The sequence below is a fragment of the Carassius gibelio genome, chromosome B12, assembly GCF_023724105.1.
Source record: "Carassius gibelio isolate Cgi1373 ecotype wild population from Czech Republic chromosome B12, carGib1.2-hapl.c, whole genome shotgun sequence".
NCBI classification, from domain to species: domain Eukaryota; kingdom Metazoa; phylum Chordata; class Actinopteri; order Cypriniformes; family Cyprinidae; genus Carassius; species Carassius gibelio.
This window is the reverse complement of record NC_068407.1, coordinates 12177839-12200441: the sequence shown is the minus strand read 5'-3', so window position 1 is coordinate 12200441 and position 22603 is coordinate 12177839. Positions and strand designations below refer to the sequence as shown.

At 36.6% G+C, this 22603-nt stretch overlaps 1 protein-coding gene across 3 annotated transcripts in view; it reads right to left on the bottom strand.

The window, feature by feature from the left end:
• The window catches only part of LOC127968850 (thyroid hormone receptor alpha), a 145928-nt gene that overhangs the window by 66545 nt on the left and 56780 nt on the right, over nt 1-22603 (bottom strand). For 2 of the 3 annotated variants that reach the window (XM_052570209.1, XM_052570210.1), the window contains exon 2: nt 15157-15231. The exons of the other annotated variant lie outside the window; for it this stretch is intronic. The gene's annotated coding sequence lies outside the window, so the exon portion shown is untranslated. The remainder of the gene's footprint in view (nt 1-15156; nt 15232-22603) is intronic. 3 annotated transcript variants of the gene reach the window in all.

Here is a 22603-nt window from a genome sequence, read left to right as displayed (position 1 = left end):
CTGCACATGCCTTTTTTTTAACAGAGGGACTTTGCGGGGGATTCTTGAAAATAGATTAGCTTCACACAGACGTCTTCTAACTGTCACAGTACTTACAGGTAACTCCAGACTGTCTTTGATCATCCTGGAGGTGATCATTGGCTGAGCCTTTGCCATTCTGGTTATTCTTCTACCCATTTTGATGGTTGTCTTCCGTTTTCTTCCACGTCTCTCTGGTTTTGCTCTCCATTTTAAGGCATTGGAGATCATTTTAGCTGAACAGCCTATCATTTTTTGCACCTCTTTATAGGTTTTCCCCTCTCTAATCAACTTTTTAATCAAAGTACGCTGTTCTTCTGAACAATGTCTTGAACGACCCATTTTCCTCAGCTTTCAAATGCATGTTCAACAAGTGTTGGTTTCATCCTTAAATAGGGGCCACCTGATTCACACCTGTTTCTTCACAAAATTGATGACCTCAGTGATTGAATGTCACACTGCTATTTTTTTGAACACACCCCTTTCAACTAATTCAACTAATTGCCCAATTGCACAGCTTTAAGAGCGTGCATATCATGAATGCTGGGTCTCATTTGTTTTCTGAGAATCTACTGAACCTACTGGTAACTTGTTTGCCACGTAGCAATAAAAAAATATACGAAAAACCTTGATTATTCTGGTTAGACACATTGTACTGCTATTATTTTGAACAATACTGTATGAACTTAGATGTTTTAAATACTTTTTATTTAACACGTTCGTTTATGTCCAATATTAGTGTTAAACTGCTGGACTTTAAATGAAATCGACTATTGATTTTCACCGTTGACTGATTTTGCAGAACATTTAGACTGATAACTTTCGTCCGGAGATGCGGCAGATTTGTCACAGGACATGCGATAGGACATTTGCGCCCGACCATATATGAACTAGCCATTTAAAATACAGGTTTTTTATATTTAACATTAGTTTATCAGTATGTATGAAAGTATATTTTTTCGATTACGGGTGATTCCATAGGCTCTCTCTCGCGCACCTGCTCGGTTTAAAACACCAAATAGTTATGCTATGACGAGAACAAAGAGTTTTCTTTTGCTCCACCCAGGAACGATAATATTGTGTATCGTCGATCTCATGGGCTGACGATATAACGATCTGAAAAATGACCATATTGCCCAACACTATAGTATACATTATACAAGTATACATTAGTTTTTTATAATATTTTTTTTTTATATTTTATTTTACATTAAAGTTGAATGATTAAAATGCATTTGAATACAAAATGAACGTATTAAATTGATATATGTAGTGATGTGACACCAATATTAAAAATACAAAAACAAATTCTCTCTACATTACAAAACATGATAAGAAAATAAGGTTCTTCTTACAATCCAATGATTACCCAGCTGTTGTCTACCCTTATCCACCCCACCCCAACCCCCATTTCTTTCATAAAACATAAAAATCATTCTTAAATCTGTTCGTATAGATTTCACCTTCTGAGCCACAGAGTCAACCCATTAAATCAATTTCCCCTAATCTGGGTAAAGCTGGCCCAGAGCAGGAAATACTTACTACAGCACAGGCCTGGGAGAAAGAACCATTGTGCTGCGATGCAAAGCCTGCGTCGAAGAAGATCTGATTAGCAAAGTGCTTCTCCTTTGGGAGCTCCGCCAGCTTCGCTCTGGCATGTTCTACCCAGACAAACAGCACTCCACCTGGCAGCAGACACGCCGCTCGCTGTCGACGTCAACCAGGTCCACACCAGAGGAACCCCAGCACCTTACTGCAACCCTGAGGAGCTCAAGCTCAGAATATACAGTGTAGCCACTCTCACTTAAATTAAATTAAATTAAAATTACATTTATGCATTTAGCAGACACTTTTATCCAAAGCGACTTACAGTGCATTCAGGCTTATCAATTTTTACCGATCATATCTCACTTACAAATAAACACACAAAGGTGTGCCAGTCAGAGACCACAGGCAAATAAATATTTTTTAAAGAATACATTTAGATAAATATATATAAAAATAAAAAATAAAAACAGGAAAAAGAAAAATATTCAAGAGGAAAATGCAGCTTGTACAAGATCGTGGTGAAGGTGTATGAAAACTGACAATTATCATTGTGAAAAATGAGATTACGCTCTCTCACACCCCTCAAAGTCAATGGAAGTTGATACGTAAGCAATAAAAAGGAGTTATCAGCACAGTATCCATTACACACTGGTAACTGGAGCACCACCTCACCTTCTTCTTTCTAATTTCAAGGCAGCTGATACACATTTACTGTGCTACTGGTTAAAACAGGGTTCATTGGAAGCACTGGCACACCCCCGAAACACTCCAATTAAAACATTTACATGTGCGCAGAGAGGAAGCCCTCTCTTTCCTGCAGCATGGTGGTTTCATATCCTGCTTTGTTGCCACAGCAACGGAAGGTTCGCTTTTGGTTTTGGTTTAGCTTTTCATTTTTGACAAAAGGTTGCATGTAGCAGCAGAAGGTTTCTGAGAACTGCCAACTGTCCAAAGTCATGTACTGAGTCAGAGAACTTTTTCACTTTCATGTGAAAAAGACTAAGAACATGATCTCAGATATCCGGGACAGTTCAAAACTTATCTCAGGTCTGTTTACCTTGTAAAGCCAGACAAAATGCAGACATGTATTATTTATATGGCCAAAAAGTAAGATGGAATTCTGATAGCCTGTTATGTAAAACAATGGTATTTCGACTTCCATAAATTGCATACAAATAGTTAGGGCTGGTCCAGAATATTAGATTATTCGGCATTCGATTTAAAATTTATGGATTCTAATAATCTTTTTTTTTTTTACACCTGGCATCCCACGTGAAATGTTCTTCATTTGCGCTTGATTATAGTTGCTTTTTTACTTTCAGTCCGAACAGTTCTAAGGACTGTCAGGTATGGTTACAGTTGTATTTTCACGTGAGCCTGGTACGGCGTAGCACGATTACAAATCGATCTCAGCCCTGAATTCTCGGCACAGTTAGACAAGCGTGCTTAGCCGTGCTGTTAGAGTGCGTGTGCGTGACATCACTACTCTGTTGCCCTCTCTGAGTCCCAAAAACAGAAATATCTTATTATCGTCCATATTGCCGTTTATATTACCCAACCAAGGCAATGACTGACGAATTTGTATTGCACTCCAAAGAGCTCTGTTATAAGCAATACAGTGGAAAATGAAACCGTATCCACCATTTCTGACTGGCACAGAATGGAACGGTTAAGCAAAGAGAACCACTCGGCCCGATAGTGGAAAAGCAGCTTATGAATCGCCAACGAGTAAACGTCATGATTCAGTTCATCTGGAAGAAAAGACAAAAATGACAAAGACCTCAGCTGTGTGAGAGCACTTTAAATTGACTGAGGATAAGACAAAGCCAGTGTGCCAACAAATATGCGATTTGAAACTGGTCTACCACAACAGCACATCAAGTTTGAAAAATCACCTTATTTATTTAGTATGCCAATAGTATAATGGTGGTGTAAAAAAAATAGCAGCATTTATCCTCCATGTTAATCAGTAATTTTACACATGATACAAACGTGCACTTAATTTGCTTTCGAATACGGCAGCCATTAAAAACGCACAGTAGCCCAGCCTTATAATAATTTGATTAACTTTAAATTAAAAGTATTGCTCTCAACAGACCTGTGTGTTTTGTATCATTAGTGCGGTGTACGTTTTCGGAGTATATAAGCCCTGCCTGAGAGAGGCGTACTGTTCTTAGGCTAAATGTTCTTGTCGCTCCACTTGCATCAACACCATCTGTGTACGATCTAGAACATCAAGCCATTTAGCTATATACTACGCTGCACATTCCATGGTTAAATCAATTTATGTTTTGTTTAATTAAGCAAGGAGATGATATTACCTTGGGATATGATCCAATTTGGCGAACAGTAAGAATTAACATATTAACTCAGGAAGGAATGCAGGCTCCATAGCTCTCGAGACCTGTCTAGTAACATGTTTGCAGGGTAGAACAACTCTTACGGTGATGTTTACGTTAATTAAGCATTTGCAAAACTACGAAAAATTGAAGCAGAGAAAGAAATGCATTTGTTGAGTGAAAATCCAGCCAGAGCGGTTCTCAAGGCCATGTAAAGAAATGGAGGCAGCAGGGTAACACACCACTAACTGGCTTCCTGCTGTTGGTATTTCTTCTGGGTTAAAGTTGAAAGCTATCATGAACTGGGTAGAATTTGAGCTTCGCTCCCTTCTGAGGATCCTAATCCTTCCCTACAGGAACTGCATCCGTATAGTAGTGGGGGTGAGGTGGAAACACCTGTACAGATAAAACTGATTACGATCATAATCAACAAAAAGAATGTGAGCAGAAGAAATAGGACAAGGTATGAAGGGGCAGCATGACCAAACAATGGTATAAATGTCTAATTAGATTTTGAAATAGCATTTATACAACATTAGATAGTGTGAGTCAAGTCCAAACTGGAAAGATGAGATTTAAAATCTAATAGAAAACTGCACATTTTAGTATTTTGAAAAACATATGAAATAAGAAAAAAAAAGGAGTATTTACAATGTGGCACTACTGAATTCTGAATAGACTGAATTCAATGTTTAATATATATACATATATATACACACACACATATATATATATATATTTATTTATTTATCATTTTTATCATTAATGTCAGTTTTTTCCCATACATTGATTTATTTGTGGTGGCCCACCACAATATCAAAAATGACCGCCACAAATAAATTTTTCATATGGTCAATTTCCAAAAGTTAAAATGATTCTTAATGAAAAGTCTATAATATACTTTGGTTAAAATTACTCAATGGTAGTGTAAAACAGGACCGTTTTGACCTTGTGAAAATCAGCTCTGGTTTCAGCAACCCATTTAAGTGCATGTTCCTTTAAAATGCTATTTAGCTCTGCTGACCCCGCCCCCTCTTCCATGGGGTAATGAGACATTCTATTGAGACTGCTTAAATTACTAATAATGTGCTAGTTAGCAAGTTCTGTGGCTAAAGGCAATTTGCAAACATTCATAAAACAACCTTATGGGTCATTCCTGTTATACAGTGACTTTTTTTGTCTCGATTCAATTACTCATATTTTCTCTAAAATGAGTCACATATTTATAAGAAATGGTTTAAATTGCATATTTAGGTCTTCTTTATGACTTAAACAGAGATAATAGACAGTTTAAATATTATTTTTTACATACCTTTTTATTGATATATGCATTCAATTTTATTATGTCCACAGTGAAAAATAAAGAAGCAGTGTTCTTAAATAATTAAGACATTCTTTTCATCAATAATTGTTTATCATCGTATAGAAAAAAAAATAATAAGATGGCATAAGGGACATATAAGCCTCATTATTGTTTTACAATAAAGAAAGCCTCATTATTGTTTAACATTTACATTATTAACAAGTTGTGATAACTATCTATATGTCCCTAACAGGGTGGAATATTTTAATGGCCAGTGTCTGAACAATCTACCCATAATTATTCGTTTTTTTCTTTTTTCTTTTTTTTTCTCCGAGCTTGACCAATATGTATTAATAATAGTTAAACATGGCACTATTTTGGTAGAATGCAAAAAACATAAAAATCATGCATCTTTTTTCCAACACTTATGAAGCCAAAATGTTACAGCATACCAGAAATGACCCCTGTACTCACTTGTTCTGTAGGTGAGACTGGATCACAAATAATTAACACAAACATAAACACATTTATGTAGATTCGGGGGCGCATTCCCTTCAAAAACAAAGGTAATCCACTGTGTCTTCAGCGGCTCAGATGTCTGGAGTATATGACGACTGCTGTGTTCATTATTACATCCAACAAAAGAAAACCTCAATCGCTTAGGAGTCTTTCTTGTCTATTCCTGCTCTGGCAGTGACTGATGACAGCTCACTCAGGGCGGGTCTAAGGTAAAACGCTAGTGTCAATCAACAATCGTGGGAGGGGCCTGGGTAACTTCTGCTCTCTCTCGTGAAGCCAAAATGTTATAATTTTTTTTTTTCTTTTTAAGTTATATTAAACCTTAAAGTTCTGCATAATTAAGAGTGTGGCCACAATCAAAATGGCGACGACCCGCTCCACCCACTTTGAGCTTCAAAAAAGCTTCCCAGACATCACTTGCCCACCCGGACATCATTTGCCCACTCTGGCACTACCCCCCACCATCATTTCAATTTTTTGTAGTAATAAAAATCATTTTGGTCATTCAGAGAACAGACCGTACAATTAAAAATGGAACACAGCTGCTCAATGTAGTGTCTGGCATGTACGCTGACGGCGCCACTCGACGACAGTCTGTGTAAACGATGTTCAAAATATGCCCACAGAGCGCCACTCACATAGTTTTCCATAAAATCACTATACACACTATACACACAATAATAATATAAATTATTATTGTAAATGATGACTATCCTAGACTAGAAGATTGTGTTTTGTGCATCTTTCAGCAAAACGTTTGTCTTTCTGTGGCTCTAATACAGTATGAATGCTTTATATAGAGTGCTATAATAATTAGGGCCGGGACTCGATTAAAAAAATTAATCTAACTAATTAGAGGCTTTGTAATTAATTAATCGAAATTAATCACATTTTAATCGCATATAAATATTTGACCTGAGAACAGTGAGAAGTAATTTTTTTTCACATGGATTTATAGTATACCATTGAATAATGACTGAATACATAAGCTTAAGCAACAAAATATTGTTTATTTTTGTTCAACCAAGTCTAGCAGACCAGTGCAATTTTTGCCATGAAGTGTAGCAATAGCATATTTAGAAACAATTTAGAAATAATACATTTCAGAAATTCAGGTAGCTTATAGGTGCTGGAACCTTCTGTAAAGTGTTTTTTAAGTAATACACAATACTGTCAATTACATTCAGAACATTGGAAACCCTGACTATTAGAAAACATCTATCTGTTGCTTCAGAGGCCATAACATACTAAGTCCAGCTCTCGATAACCTTGTCCAAAACAATAAAGAGTTCAACATAAACTTTTGCACCAACAAAATAATACATAGTTCAACATAAAGTGTAAAGTCCACGCTAGCTGCTATATGTTTTGCGTAGAGGTGATACTTGAGAATCGGAAGTGCTGCGATGATATGCGAACGCTAGTTGGTGCTCCAGTATAATCGGTCCGCCGAAACTCATCCAGTGAGAAACGTTCCGCGGTGCAAAAATAAGTTATTAAAAATGCGGGATTTTTTTTCAGTAATTAATTAATCTTAGTTAACGCGTTATTTTTTGTGTAATTAATTAATCTCAATTAACGTGTTAAAGTCCCAGCCCTAATAATAATATAAATCACGCTTTCTCTTTCCATTTTCTGTGAGCTGTCCTAGTCGTGATGACGCGTGACCATCTTGTTTATACTTTTGCTTGGCTCTCCGTCCCGAGCCTCCACTGATTGAGTGTGCAAAGCATTTATACTTGCCATGCTCGCTGTTGTACTATTCGGCAAAGACTTTTGTTTTAAGTGCACTTAACAAAACTCACACTACAAAATAACCAAAGTATCATATAAAACCATTAAACCTTGAGAATATTATTTGTGACATTAGAATTATTATAATTATTATTTTGTGTGTAAAACTTGTAAATAAATAACAAAATGTTAAAAGTGAGAGGTGTGGACTTCTGAGAGTTTTTTTTTTTTGCAATAAATGTTTTTACAAAAAGAGTAAAGTGGCAAAAAGGGTACAGTTGAGCACTAGCACTGAATTTCAGGAAGCAATACCGGTTAAAATGTGAAGGGTACTCAAACCTAGAGGAGAGGGGATGATTCTGTGCTCAGGTCCAGATAATTCAGCAGCGGGTGTATCGTCAAGTATCATAATGAGGGATTCATAATCCAACTAATTATCTGATTAAAGAAGATGGTAATGTGTTTCAGAGAAGCGGGAGGCTCTGTGTGTGCTAATTTATCTCCTTATCCTATCTTACCATCACTGCCAACAAAGAGGATGTAGCAAAACAAACACACATTCAATGCATTTTTCCTCCTACATGATGCAGATGCTAGTCTCACTTCACATCTGGCCATTAACAACACTTACTGTAACACATTAACAACAAAAACAAGATAATTTCAATCCACCATATCCTCTTGAACCAGAAAATGTATTTATATATATATTTATTTAATAATTGCTACCTCTATGAAAATTTGGTAAAGCCACTTATTAAATTTTATTCTTATTTTTAATTAACAACAGATGTCACGAACTACAAAATGAACCTCAACCTCTCACAGGAAAAACACGAATTCCTTATAATACACAAGCAAGTTTGTGATTTTTTTTTTCAATCGGAGTAAAACAGCAGCAACAGTTCAATTAACAAGATTCAGCACATGAACAAACTAAACAGACTGTCATTAACCTTCCTCTCTGTGTGTCCCATGGTGGGAGCTCCCCAGGAAGTTTCCACATCCATGTCTAATCCACTTAGAAACTACACAGTTAGGATGTTTCACTCACTCTCTCTCTCTCTCTCACACACACACACACACACAAATGTTCAAGCACACTGAGCATAGATAACCATCCTAACCTAAGTGTGGTTATGGACATATGAGTCACATTGTATATGCTCACCAAATGAGAGAGAGAGAGAAAAAACATCCTGCACACACAACTGCCTTTATGTGTCTGAAAAATTATGTACATTCCTCTTTAGAGAGGTGACCTACTGGCATTCATTTTTACAATGAAGCTGATTAGACACCTGTAGAGTGGGGAACAAGAGCTATTTTCACTGACTTTACCCTGGGCTGTAACATATGAGCCCTTAAATGAAGCAAATGACATTTAAAATATGGATCTGGGGATTTTATAATCACAAGGCAAGTTAAAATTGAGTGAGCAATTCATATCAGCACTGCAGTGTGAATAGCAAACCAGCGTGAAATCTCAGCTTTCCACGACATAAATAGCTCAGGGCTGACAGAGTCAGTATAGAATGAACAGCCACAATTGCTGCTGATTATGAGCAAACAGGCAAACATATATAAACACTTCAGAAAGTTGGTTTTATGTTTGAAAATAAACTTGTCAACCATGGACCAACACACTAAATTATGGCACTTTTCCATTACCAGTAGCAGCTCAACTGGACTCGACTCTCCTCGGCTCGCTTTTCGCTCTGTTTTCCATTGCAGATAGTACCTCCACAATAGTACCTGGTCGTCACACACCAGCTACCCACACACTCAGGACAATGGAGGAAACAAGTGTATGAATGATACACCTCCTCTTTTGACCATGACGTATTCTTCCGAGTTGCATAACAGTAATCATGCAATCTCTGACCAAACTATTTAAAAATGGTGGGTGTTATTCAGGATACGACGTCTGGCACGTGCAATTATGACGCAGTGAACAGGGACAATTCTCTCTGACCAATCAGCAGTCTGCCTTGTTTTCATGTCACATTTTAGTATCGCTTCAGCTCGCTCAAAACCTTGCCGGAGGTGATATGGAAAAAATTACCTGGAAGCAGGTACAGGTACAACTTTTACACAGTGGAAAACCAAACAAAGGTGAGTCGAGTCTGGGCGAGTCGGTACTGTGTAGTGGAACAGCGCCATTAAATGCACATCTAGAGAGTACTTTCTCAAGCTTGCAAGCTCGAATCTGATTGGCTGATTTTACTCAACATCTGGAAGAAAGTTTTTTTTTTCCACCTTGAAACAAATTTACATTAACAAGGAACCAAGCTGATACAGCAAACACCTTAAAGAATGAAATTATCACTGGATTTGCCAAAGTTTTCCAGGTTATTTCCAGAAATCGAAGGGTTTTGACGTCATTGGAAGGAAACACAATGACACTATGGACACGGCCACGTTAATAAAATTGCTTATGTCTCTGGATTTAAACATTCTTCGAAACATTTAGGATAATGTTAGTACACAAGTCAGCAAAAAATATAACACTGTTAAAGTGGTTTTTGGATATTTAAATAATACAAAATTTTTTTACATTTTGTCAGTCAGATAATTTAATTATTGCTTCTAGATAGGCTGAGGTTGGATCCCATTTTTTTCCCATCAGTTTAGATACTCTTTGGCCTAAACATCACTTAAAAACAAAACAAATGGCTGAACATTTTATGTTACTCAGACGTCCTCATCCTCTCTAAGTGGGCGTTGCTGGTCAGAATAAGTTGCGCTGAGGACCATTAATTTTGTCATTCAGTCAAAGATCTGGCTACCAGAGACAAACCTGTCCTAAAACTCTCTAATAAACATTTGTTAGTGTAGCAATGTGGGAGTGAAGTGTCATGCAACGGGACACTTGCAGTACTTTCCCCTTGCTCTATTTACCTAATGTCCCAAATTAACAAGCTGTAGAAAAACCTGAGCAGTTTTGCAGTGAAGGAGAGTAAAATAATTGAGGTTGAGATTCAGTCTATGTGCACTATACTGACAGCTTATGGATATTTTTTTCTTCCAGGAAACCATTTATTGATGCAGGAGTGGCATATTGCAGAGGTTAGAAAAATCAATGATGTGTGTAGAAAGTCTGAGCACATAAACCTGTGTCAAGAGCCAGAAACACTCTTGCACATGTGTACGCTGCACTGCTGCATACTTTCGAGAAATGAGGGCCCCAGAACAGTACGTAATGTACGGTTCTGCATGCCTTGTAATTGTTTGCATTTTACCCATGTAGGGGGATGGTACAAAGGTTTAGCCTGTCACTGTAGTGTAAGGCTTTTTGAGCAAGTGAGTGATCCAGGACTCAAGCAGGAAGAGATGCTGCAAAGGTATTGCAGTATAGTGCAAGGAAAACAAAACCCTGGTGTATTAGAAACTTCAGAGTAAAGAGAAAGATAAAATGCAGGAGATTGAATCCAACATTCCTGAAAAAAAAAATACAAAGGGAAGAGTTACTCTGTACTTTCATAATCGTAGCCATCTATTAGAAGTGGTGCCATTTATTATAAGTATAAATATTGGCTCTGATAGAGATGTTATTCAGTTCTTTACTAAATTATAAAATTTTTCAAATCTAATCTTTGATCACAAATAAGGTACATTTCATTTCATTATTCCGTTAATTATTTGTAATTAAATTAGTTCATATTTATTTTCATACTTCATTTTATTTTATTCTAATTATTCATTTAATTATTCATTGTCATCTATTTTATTCTAATTATTCTTCTTTTATGATTTTGATGGATCTTCAACATATACATATTAGAAATTGATTTTTTTATATAATATTACATTTTAAACATATCTGTGTGCAACATTTTTAAATACAGCATATATTCATGATGTACTGATGTTTTGGCCAATAATCGGTATCGGCCGATAAAAGCAATTATCTGCACTACTGCTGATGGTCAAGGCCAATTACTTCCTGTCAATCAAAAGGCGGCAAAAAAGCATGTCAGACAGCAACCTGCGTGAAGAAAATGTTTCTTGTGTTAAATTTTGGGCTGCCTTGGTTAGAGCAATTACAACGCATTAATGCAGCATCGTTAATGTGAGTTCAGATTGTCCTTAAGTTGCCAGGTATACAGTTTTCTCTTTACAAAACATTATTTGTTATGTGCCTCCAATCCAATTATCAAAAAAGTCTCAGATTTAAAATCCTGCACATTATATCACAAAATGTAAAAAATAAATGCCATTTTGACAGATCGGAGCACGATTTTCTTCCACTTTAATACAAGTTATCATGCAAATTAAACATGAATGCATTTTTTTTGTATACATGCATAACTTAATTTGCATTAATTAACTAAAGTATTTAGAACACTAAACACTGAACACTAAAGCCCCTTTCACACTGCCATTCCGGCAAATACAGGGGTAAAGTGTTCCTGTAATTGTTCCCTGGTCGCTAGATTTGGCACTTTCACACTGCCAGTGATGACCCGGTATATGTGCGTGCTTTCACACACAACCCTTGAAGATCCCGTAACGACACGTGACATCAGCGCGTGACGTGTAATGTACGAGTCGACAACGCTTGGCACGTTATACTTTAACTGAAGCAAGCAAACGATCTCTGCGTCAGCGCGGAAAGTGAGGAACTAACTGATCTCTGCTTCATTACAGTTTGCACATATGTTTTCGTCGCGAATGTTGATCTTCCTTCAAAACAGCCGGTAAAAAAAGTCGCGCGATAACGCGCGTCATCACTTCGATACGGAATTAGATCTGGCTTTTGTTCACACACCGCTCGTTCCGGATCGATTACCGCAATGTTACTATGTCCCCGACCCGGGTTCGATTCGGTAATCAATTCCGGGACGTGGTTGCTTTCACACAGAAGGCGACCAGGCAATGTTACGGGAATATTGCGGGTCCGACGTGCAGTGTGAAAGGGGCTTGAGTGAACTCTGTCACTTTGTTTTCACTTGGTCTAAACTAGGCAATTTCTTGACTGAGATCCTTATCCAAACTTAAGCCCTCTCTCTTTTTGAGAGAAAAAAAAAAAAAAAAAAAAAACACGGCCCAAGGTGGGGGTGGGTGGTTTTTTCGGCGGAGCAATATCCTGCACAGATCTCACTGCTTATTTCACTTCCCCTCAGCATGCTTGAAGTTCATCAGGCCTTGGTGGCGTCGCAGCAGGTGTAATTTATGAAGTGTTAAGAACATTAGACTGTAACTAAAAAATATACTGTAAACTCTAGCTCCCCCAACACCTCTCTAACCCAAAGCGTGAAGCATTATAACACAGGTACAGGGCCTCTTACCTCTTGAGAGTCAGCTAAAGAAAATGCACATCACATTTGGCTCTGGTTTCTTTTCTGCAACACCAATTTCAGAATTTCAAAGAGAACACAAGCATAGCTGTTCAGAAGCATATGTTTTGAGATCTGATGTCCCCACCAGACCTTCTAACTAATGTAACAAGCAAGTTATTTGGTCAACCAGCTTCACCACTTGTGGGTTAGGGTTTGCCCACCTGCTAGACTGATAAAACCATTTAGTGATTATTCATGTTTACCTTTGATGGTCATGTCGTGATGAACATATAGAGTTGAGAATAAAAATGTGCGTGTAACGGTAAAAAAAAACTTTTTTTTAAACTGCAAAAAAGACTTGCATAAAAAAAACATTAAAGCACAGATTGTTTCATTTGTATCTTTCCATTCTATTGTATTTGCACTTTGCTTTTTTTTATTACGGAATGTTTAATTATTAATATATAATTTTATAAATATAATTTTGAGGACTTACTGTATGTTTGTTTGAATTTCCGCGGGTCTCTACAAAGTAGATGTCATACCTTATTTACATGAAATACATATTTGATATGCATCACTCATATAAAGTTGATCATAATGGCCCCTCATATACGTGCTAGATAATCGTGATTACAATATTGATCAAAATAATCATGATTTTTAAACGAGCAGCCCTAGTATGAGTTTACACTATAATTTAATAGAACACAATAGGTAGCAGCACATAAGGAAAGTAGTTTTGATGGATATCACTTAGAAATCTTAGTTAAACAAAAGCCGGTATATAAACAAATTACAGGTATACATTTTCAGCCTAACAGACACTAATAACAAATAATAAATAAATGTGCTCAAACGTTCTGCAGCATCATATAAATTGAAATATATAATAACTACTATTTTTTTCCCCTATTCAGCAGAGACATATATTTGTCCATCTGCGAACATGTATGCTCCTTCTCACACACTGATGGCCAAACTGAAAGAGCAACCGAGTAGGTTTAGAGGTGCTCTCTCAAACATCTGTGCAACAGCAAACAGCTGGTATTATCTATTCTGCTGCTTTTTTCTAAAGCCTTCAGACTAGGGCCAGGATTACACTGCAATTATGCTTCATCTACAGCAGCTGCCTGCGGGACAGCAGAGAGAAAAGAGGAAAAGTGCTCCCTGACACAGCTAAGCTTCAGTAAAGGACAAAATAGCTGCATACAGGCGTAGAAAAAAACCTCCTAATCCAAATCATACCGACATTGTTTTTCATCTTGAGACCCCAGCGCCAGACATCAGTCATACTGGGGTAACCTGCTGGAAAAACATGTCCTCTACATGAATACAAAGCAAAGTTTGCAAGCCTAGACTCAAAGGGTGTTGATTTCCATTTGGAGGTATTAGAATCTCTCTGCGCTGGGAAGGGGCACATTTTTCATCCAGACATACAGTAGGCTGGAATTCCGAGAATGTGTGTCTCCGATTTCCTTCTTAAGAAATGGGTAGACTAGATGACATTTATATCAAGGCTTTAAAACACCTGCCCACCCCCCTCAATATAGAGTATATTTTTCCCGAATCTTCTGTACCATCGCATTTCACCCTACTTGGTAGCCTGGTTGAACCAAGGAAGTCTCACGGAAGTGGTCAGTCAGAGCAGTGAGTCTGCAATCCATAGACATCACCAGACTCTGGGTCGTTTGCTTTGAAATGCTTTTGTCCAGCCTTTAAAATATGCAAATTCCTTCAGCGCACATTTCCGTGAAATATTTTTACAGATTTTTTAAAACCGTGTATACAGTATAATTATGTTTAACTAAGCTGAGATATAGCACTATAAACTCTTAATTTGTATGCAACAGAACTAGTCAACATGCATTTATCATTATTACAATCACCGCCAGAATGTCCAACTTCAGCGCGATGAACTTAAAATTGGATTCTCCTCAACAGTTCACCTCACAAAACGAAATTCATTTCAAACAAAAATTTGATAAGAACAGAGGGGAGATTATTAGCAAACTAATGTTTCTGTTAGTTTGAGCACAAACTAAGAAAAGTAAAACCAAACTTTGTGTCAATAATTAAGCCCAAACTGAACCTGGTGTGTATTTATGGTTTGTGTCGGCAATGTTGTCTCAGCGGGGGCTGGTGTGGTGGAGGTTTAGCTTAGGTAGACGATATTATCGTTTATCACAAAAAATTTTAAAGGCGATTATCAATAAAATATTTTTGATATGACATTATATATATATATATATATATATATATATATATATATATATATATATATATATATATATATATATATATATATATTTTAACAGCTGAATCCAAAATGGTCAAAATGCTCATTCTGATGAAGCATATCACATATATTTAACTACTGTACAAGACAGAGAGGTATGGCCACACAACCTACCAGTGTCCTGTTGGGCTTTGTTTTTGGTTAATGCTTTCACCAGGCCTGGGTCTTCTGGAACTGTAAGCCGCCGTCCTGCGAGAAATCAAAAACAGCCTTGCTCAGATGCAGAATATGGAAAACAAACAGGCAAGCAGGGTTGCTGCAGGATTTTTAAGCTCAAATTTAAGATTTTTTAAGACCTTTTTTAAGGCCTGCATAAATACAATTAATACCATATGAGCGGGGTAGGGCAATGTCTATGGTAAACTAATAAACTGTAAAATGACTGTAAAAAGCAGATACATGTTTTCACAAAAACAAAAAGTTTTATAAAATGATAAAGTTCACAATTCAGACTTTAAACCATTTCTTTAATGGAGTCAAAAGTATTAATTATTATATTAATAAAAAAATCAAATTATTTAAATAACAAAAACATTTTTATAAAAAATTATCTTCTTATCGATCCACCAGTTCACATTTACAGCTCCGCGTGTTTGCAGGGTAAAACATGGGTCAATTTTCGCATTGATCTGAACAAAAAAACAACCCAATGTTCCAGCAATACCGAAGGCTGCAGTTCTAGGACGGCTTTTCTAGTACCCAATATTTTTTTTAAAAAGTGATGTGACATACAGCCAAGTATAGTCACCCATACGTAGAATTTGTGCTCTGCATTTAACCCATCCAAAGTGCACACGCACAGCAGTGAACACACAAACCGTGAACACACACCCGGAGCAGTGGGCAGCCATTTATGCTCCGGTGACCGGGGAGCAGTTGGGTGTTCAGTGCCTTACTCAAGGGAACCTCAGTCGTGGCATTGCCAGCCCAAGACTCGAACCCACGACCTTAGGGTTAGAAGTTAAACTCTCTAACCGTTATGCCACGACTTCCCCACAAATTTTGGGACTGCACCAACTAGCAAAATCTATTCCAACAGAGGAGACCTGATTCAAACATCAAACAATCTAATCCAAAGACTAGATCTATGGAAATTATAATTTTATTTTTAATGTAAGAGCTAGTGTGAATTTAAGTGTTCGAAGGGGTGTCAGCAATCTCCATTAAGCCTATTTAGTTGTGTCGTTGTGTCTGTCAGATGTTGTAAATTAATATTTGCTTTTTACTTATTTTACATTTATTAAAGTGCTAATAACATAGTTTGTACCGCAATTGTTTTACCGTTTTCTGTACTTTAAATGGGTCACACATCAGACATGAAGCTGCCCTGCAGCTAATGAACTGAAGTCTCACATATACACAAGTCTTTCTTTCAAAGAAAACTGAATTTAAAAATAGACTATATGTAGAATATATTGAAATAAATTAGATTAAATATTTCAAGAGGGTTATCAATGGGTATTCATAGGGTTAAGAGTTGGCTAAGAAAATAATGTGTGTATACAATTATACACTAAGAAAATAATGTGTGTATACAATTAAACAAATACATAATAATAATAGAGTTGGGGTACTCGAACTTGGACTCGGACTCAAGTCCGGACTCGAGTCCAATTTTGAATGAACTCAGACTTGTCACGCACTCGGGTGAATTTGTACTCGGACTTGACACGGACTTGAACATTTTGGACTCGGAAAATATTCCGAGTACAGTCGAGTCCGCGTGTGTAACAATAAAACCAGCATAAAATTGAGATGATAAATTAATGAATGTCTCCCCTTATGTCATTTTAGCAGTAGCATATCATTTCATGCTTGCAGACGAAACACACGCATCACTCACTGGATATCAATGTGGATTAGTGATGGGAAGTTCGATTCTTTTCCGCGAACCGGTTCTTTCGGACGGTTTTATTCAATAAACCGGTTGAAAAAAAATGGTTCACTGGTTCTTTTACGCTCGACGTAATGACTGGCATTGGCTATGTCGATCAAACATTCAAATATATAAAGTCACTAATCATAATTTCAGTCAGTTAAAAACCTCATAATCATGAAAAGTTTAAAATTAAGTTTTGCAACAACACACCCAAATACAGTAACTGCATTAATGTGCATACGAGGATTTAAGTCTTGAAGATATAAAGTAAATTAGATGTCATCAGCGCAGAAACCATGATCCACTTACTATACATAATACATTGCGATGTATTTGTTATTAAATGAACTTACGTTTCGTCAGACTGCCCTTCATTCAAGCCCTCGGATTACCTGCATTCATAACATTAGCACAGAATCAGTTCAGAATCAATCACCAAAAGAATCCGTTCGGTTCAGACGCGCAGTGAGTCAGTCGGCTTCACGCTGAATCACGCATGCGCAGTATCATCAGCTCCTCGGTTCTCGAATCGGACGCGTCCGAAAAAAAACGGTTTTCGGTTAAGTTTACTGATGATCCGAAAACCGATGCAACCAATTCTTGACTCGAAAACGGGAATCGCTCAAACCGGCACGTGCGGCAGTTCAGTATCATCAGCTGCTCTACTTGTGTTCTGTTTACTACAAACTCAATTTGTGAATGTGTCATCATTAACTATAAATACAGTACCGATATTTCATAAATCATCCCTTATTCCTATTAAACATGGAGTCTTTAGAGTCTAAATTGTTGTCCAACTTCCCTGAAAACCCCTTTGGCCCATACATAATCTACAATATACAGATTAGAAACATGCATCTTAAAAAAATAATATATATATATATATATATATATATATATATATATAGTTATTTTAGCACACTTTCCGATGTTTAACAAAATACTTGAAAAATTACAGGCATGCGCAGTATCATCGGTTCTCAAATCGGACGCATCCGAAAGAAACGGTTTTCGGTTCAGTGTACTGGTGATCCGAAAACCGATGCAACCGGGTACCAAAGAAAGCAGCAGCAACCAACAGATGCTGCACAGCTCAGCATTGCAGGATTTGCAAGACTAGAATTGGCCAAACAAGCAGTGCAACTTTATGATGCAAGTTCTACAAGACAACAGGAAATTCATAATGCCATCATTAAGGATCTCCTCATTGGCTGCACTTTACCTCTGTCAAATGTGGGGGAGAGGCATTAAATAACTGAAATGTCAGCTTTAACTCAGAATCAGAATCAGAAAGAGCTTTATTGGCAAGTATGCTTACGCATACAAGAAATTTGTTTTAGTGACATAAGCTTCCAGTACACAGAGACAACAACACACAGAAAAAAAAAAAAAGAGAGATTTACAAATTGGCAAATAAATAAGTGTTTAAACAATTGTGCTATACATAATACATGATAATGGAATAGGATTGAGTGAGATGTTCTAGGATGGAGGGTTAACAAATAAATATATTATATTTATAATAAATATAAATATAACTGGAGGACAATATAGTGTGATACAATAATAAAATGGGTTGATTTGTATTTTCATGCACTTGTAATAAAATAAAACCTTTGAAACCTTTTTTGATAGGAAACTAGTTCTGTTGACATAAAATAAAAATGTTCAATGGCAATGACTAGATGTAACAGTGGCATTTTTTTATTACATTTTTATATTGCCATTGGTTTAATGGGTTGAAAGGTTAAAATATTAATAGAATGTAAAAATTTACAATACCAATTTATAATCTTTTTTAATTTAATTACTTTCTGGACTCGGGTGGACTCGACTCGGACTCGGCCTTTAAGAACTCGGACTTGAGTCCAACTTGGCCCCTTTTGGACTCGGACTCGGACTTGATGTTTGTGGACTTGGTCTTGACTCGTACTCGACAAAGGTGGACTCGGACCCAACTCTAAATAATAATATACAGAAATCAATAGCAAGTGCTATAAAATAGTATGAACCGCATATACATACATAACTGTGCATAAAAAAATAAATAAATACAATTAAATAAAAAAAATATATATATTAGGTGCTAGAATTTCAATCCTGAAATTGCACCCTCCATCATTGCAGGAAAACCCTACTCACAACAGCCTTATTAAAAATGCAGATTCATTCCCTGCCAGCAGGAGGCACTTTTGGGACTGGTTCCCTGGTAACGGCAGAACACAAAGCAAGGCTCATATTTATTTACTAAAATCATAGTCTTTTGAAGTTTAATCATCACATTAAGCTGTATGGCAATTCTTGTTTGTACCCAAACTTAAGAACTTCTGAAATCATTATTAAGACTTCCTTGTACAATTGAAGACTTTTTATGACCTTAAATTTGATACAAGTCAATTTAAAACAATTTAAGACTTTTTAAGGACCCGCGGGAACCCTGGCAAGGCCACACAGCACAAAGGCTAACAAAGAAAAGCAACCTCCCAAGGCTTCTCCTCTTCCTCCCCACAAACTCCTTCCTTCATTGGAGCTTTTCCTTTAGTCTTGATGGAAAGCTAATCTCCCACATCCCAATACCAAGCCTGCAGTGAATAAGCTGTTTACAGAGAAAACACAGATAACTGTCGGATAAGCATCGCTGCACCCTTTTCTAAAAACATTGTGTTCTCCTTTTTAAGTGTGGGTTGGAACAACTTCTGTTACTGTCATCCTGTTGAATTCCAGCGCTGCAACAGGTATTAACATGTACATTCCTGAAATGTCTCAAATCAATGCATCATTGCATCACGAAATTATAAGGAAACAGTAAAGTCCTGAAGCTAAAGAACTGCTCTCATACTCGGTGGCAGGTCTAAACCACTGGGGTTAATCTTTGTTATGCATTCAAATTTTTTTTTGGGGGGGTTGGGGTTGATGTCACAATGTTTTAATTTAAGAGAGAATAGATGAACCCAGATGTCACACAGACCAAAGGCGAAAAAGGGAAAATCTAGGTTCAGGGAGTATGTAAACAGAAGTGGAGGCACAGGACGTGAAGACAGGCTTCTGACATGCCAAATTAGTGCCTGATTAGCTCAGGTCAGAGATCATACTATCTGTTTGCTCAAAGGAGTTGCTCCAAACTCCCACACTGGGAGAGCAAGTGCCTTATGACTGAAAGCACTCAGACTTATACAATTATAAAGCTGGTCCATATCAGTAATACTATGCTTTACTAAAAACACTTACTTTAAAAGCAGCTTTGCAAGAAGCAAAAATAGGCTACAGAAGCAAAATAAAAATTATATACAATAAAGCTTTTGGCTTAGATATAACACACCGAACTAAACAGCACTTAGTTTAAGAATATAGATACTCTATATACCGGTATACATACATACATGCATACATACATACATACATACATAGATAAATACATGTAAAATGTGCATTTTTAGATGTCACAGTGAGTTTGCCATAACAGTTCAATTTTCTTTTCTGTCTTGACAGTTCAATCAATATTTATTTATTTATTTATTATTAAAATAATATTAATGTTAATTTACTTGTAAATAAAGATTTATGTAGTTATATAATAGACATTTATATTATATAAATTACTTACACAACTGCATATTAATAGTATGAACATGAAATAAATAATATCAGTAAAAATAAAATTTGTAACGGTGTACAAATTTAACAATATATGTATAAATGGTTTCATCAAGCTACCTTAATAAATATGAATATGGATAATTTTGAATGCAGAGATTTGTGTTGTCAAAGAACAACAAAACCAGTCAACCAGTTCTGACCAAAATTAGTGTTTGTATCTCCCAAAGTGGCTTATTCTAAATTACAGTTAATAATACAATACAAATTATACAGATAATAATACAATACAAATTTATATAAATCATAAAAACAACTATTATATAAAAAGCATATTAATCATAAACGTTCAAATTATTTCCAGGTCCTTTTGTTATTAGTATATGACATCAGGACTAATCAACCACTGCATAGCTTACGGTTACAGCAGTGTTATGGTTATTTGTTTTTATATACACATCAGGTTAGATAGAATGTCCTTTGAATATTTTCTCAGCCAAAGTTCACAGAAATCCCAAAAACCTTTCGAGAACCACTAGTTTAGAGTATGTTTATATGTGCACATATGCACAAATACATGTGGCCTTTCCAATAAATACTCATCTTCTATTCAACAACTCAATCCAGCTATTTTAATCAAATCACTTCCAGATCCATTTCTTTTGCTTAACACTGTGTGTGTGTGTGGGGGGGGGGGGTTAAACAAAACAAAACCGTCATAAGGCAGGTATAGAGCAAGCTGTGTATACCTGCTCTCAAAAATAAGCTGTGGCTAAACTCTCCTTTACTTTTGATTCTGTGCTGGTGTGAAACACACTTCAAAGCCTTCTTGGTCTTTTATTTTTGAGAGCGGGTCTGTTGTCTGCTGCACGGCAGTTACATGAATAGACGCCTTTGTGTATGAAAAAAAAAAAACAAGATTGCCAATAGCACTAATGCAACAGCAAACTGGTCTCCTGCCGACACTGTACAACTGTATGAATGAAAACACATTGCAGTGACTACAGCTGAACGATCCATTGAATGTATGAAATTATTACAGAGTTGTGGTACTTTGTCTATTCAGCAATGCAGTCTAGATGCTAGATTCAGAGAAGGTTTAGCCTTCTTTTGGGGAGAGCAGAGGGAAAACGGAGGGGCTTTTTCTTTAAAAGGCTTCGTCTCATATTGCCATCAGAGTCCTTGTTTTAATTACAGCTCTGGCATGGATGCTCTCTAGATATAGATAACAAATCTAAAGCCACTGAGTTGAAACCCAACAGTACTAGCTCTCTGATCACTGAAATAAATCCTTGTGCTGTTACTCTGTCTCCATCAGAGGGTTTGGGTATAAATGTATCTGACATCCAAACTCATCCCATCCTGCCACGTCCGGGTACGAGATCTGAAACAGACCACTGTGGCTTGTTTTTTGCAAAGCATTTTTTGTGGCCTTGTATTCATTTAGAGGCTACATGAAGTAATTGCACTTTTTTAAAATTCATGTAATGTACAGACCTATTTAAGTGAAACAAAAACACCAAGAAAGTGATTAAAAATGAACTTGGCACTAATTGGTAAAAAGTAATACCAAAAATGGCTCAGTAAGTTTTTTTTCCTGAGAAAAGCTGTGCTTGCCTTTTTTCATTTATTTATTATTTAATGTGGGCAGTTCACATAAAATGTTGTAGTGCAAAATGTTGATATTGGGAAAAAAATTACATTGCGATATTTTATTTTTCTGCGATATATATTGCGATATGAAATCTATGAAATCTTACAAACAAAAATGGGTTGAGCACACTTACATTCTCATTTTAAATGATTTAAACATCGCCACCATCGTGTCAGTTGATTAATATGCGGGAAGGAGAGTGCAAGACAGCGCTCTTGTTGTTTTGAAGACATTGAGCGTGGGGCCGGGACCAGAGCCGTCTGGCCAGGACTCGCGCTCTCTCTCTCTCTCTCTCTCTCTCTCTCTCTCTCTCTCTCTCTGTCTCTTACGCGCGCTCTTTCTCTCAGGCTGGTTACAGGTGCAATATTTTAAAAATCAATCATTATTTATTTATTTTTTAAATTACATTTATATCTGAATATAGACTTTCAAAC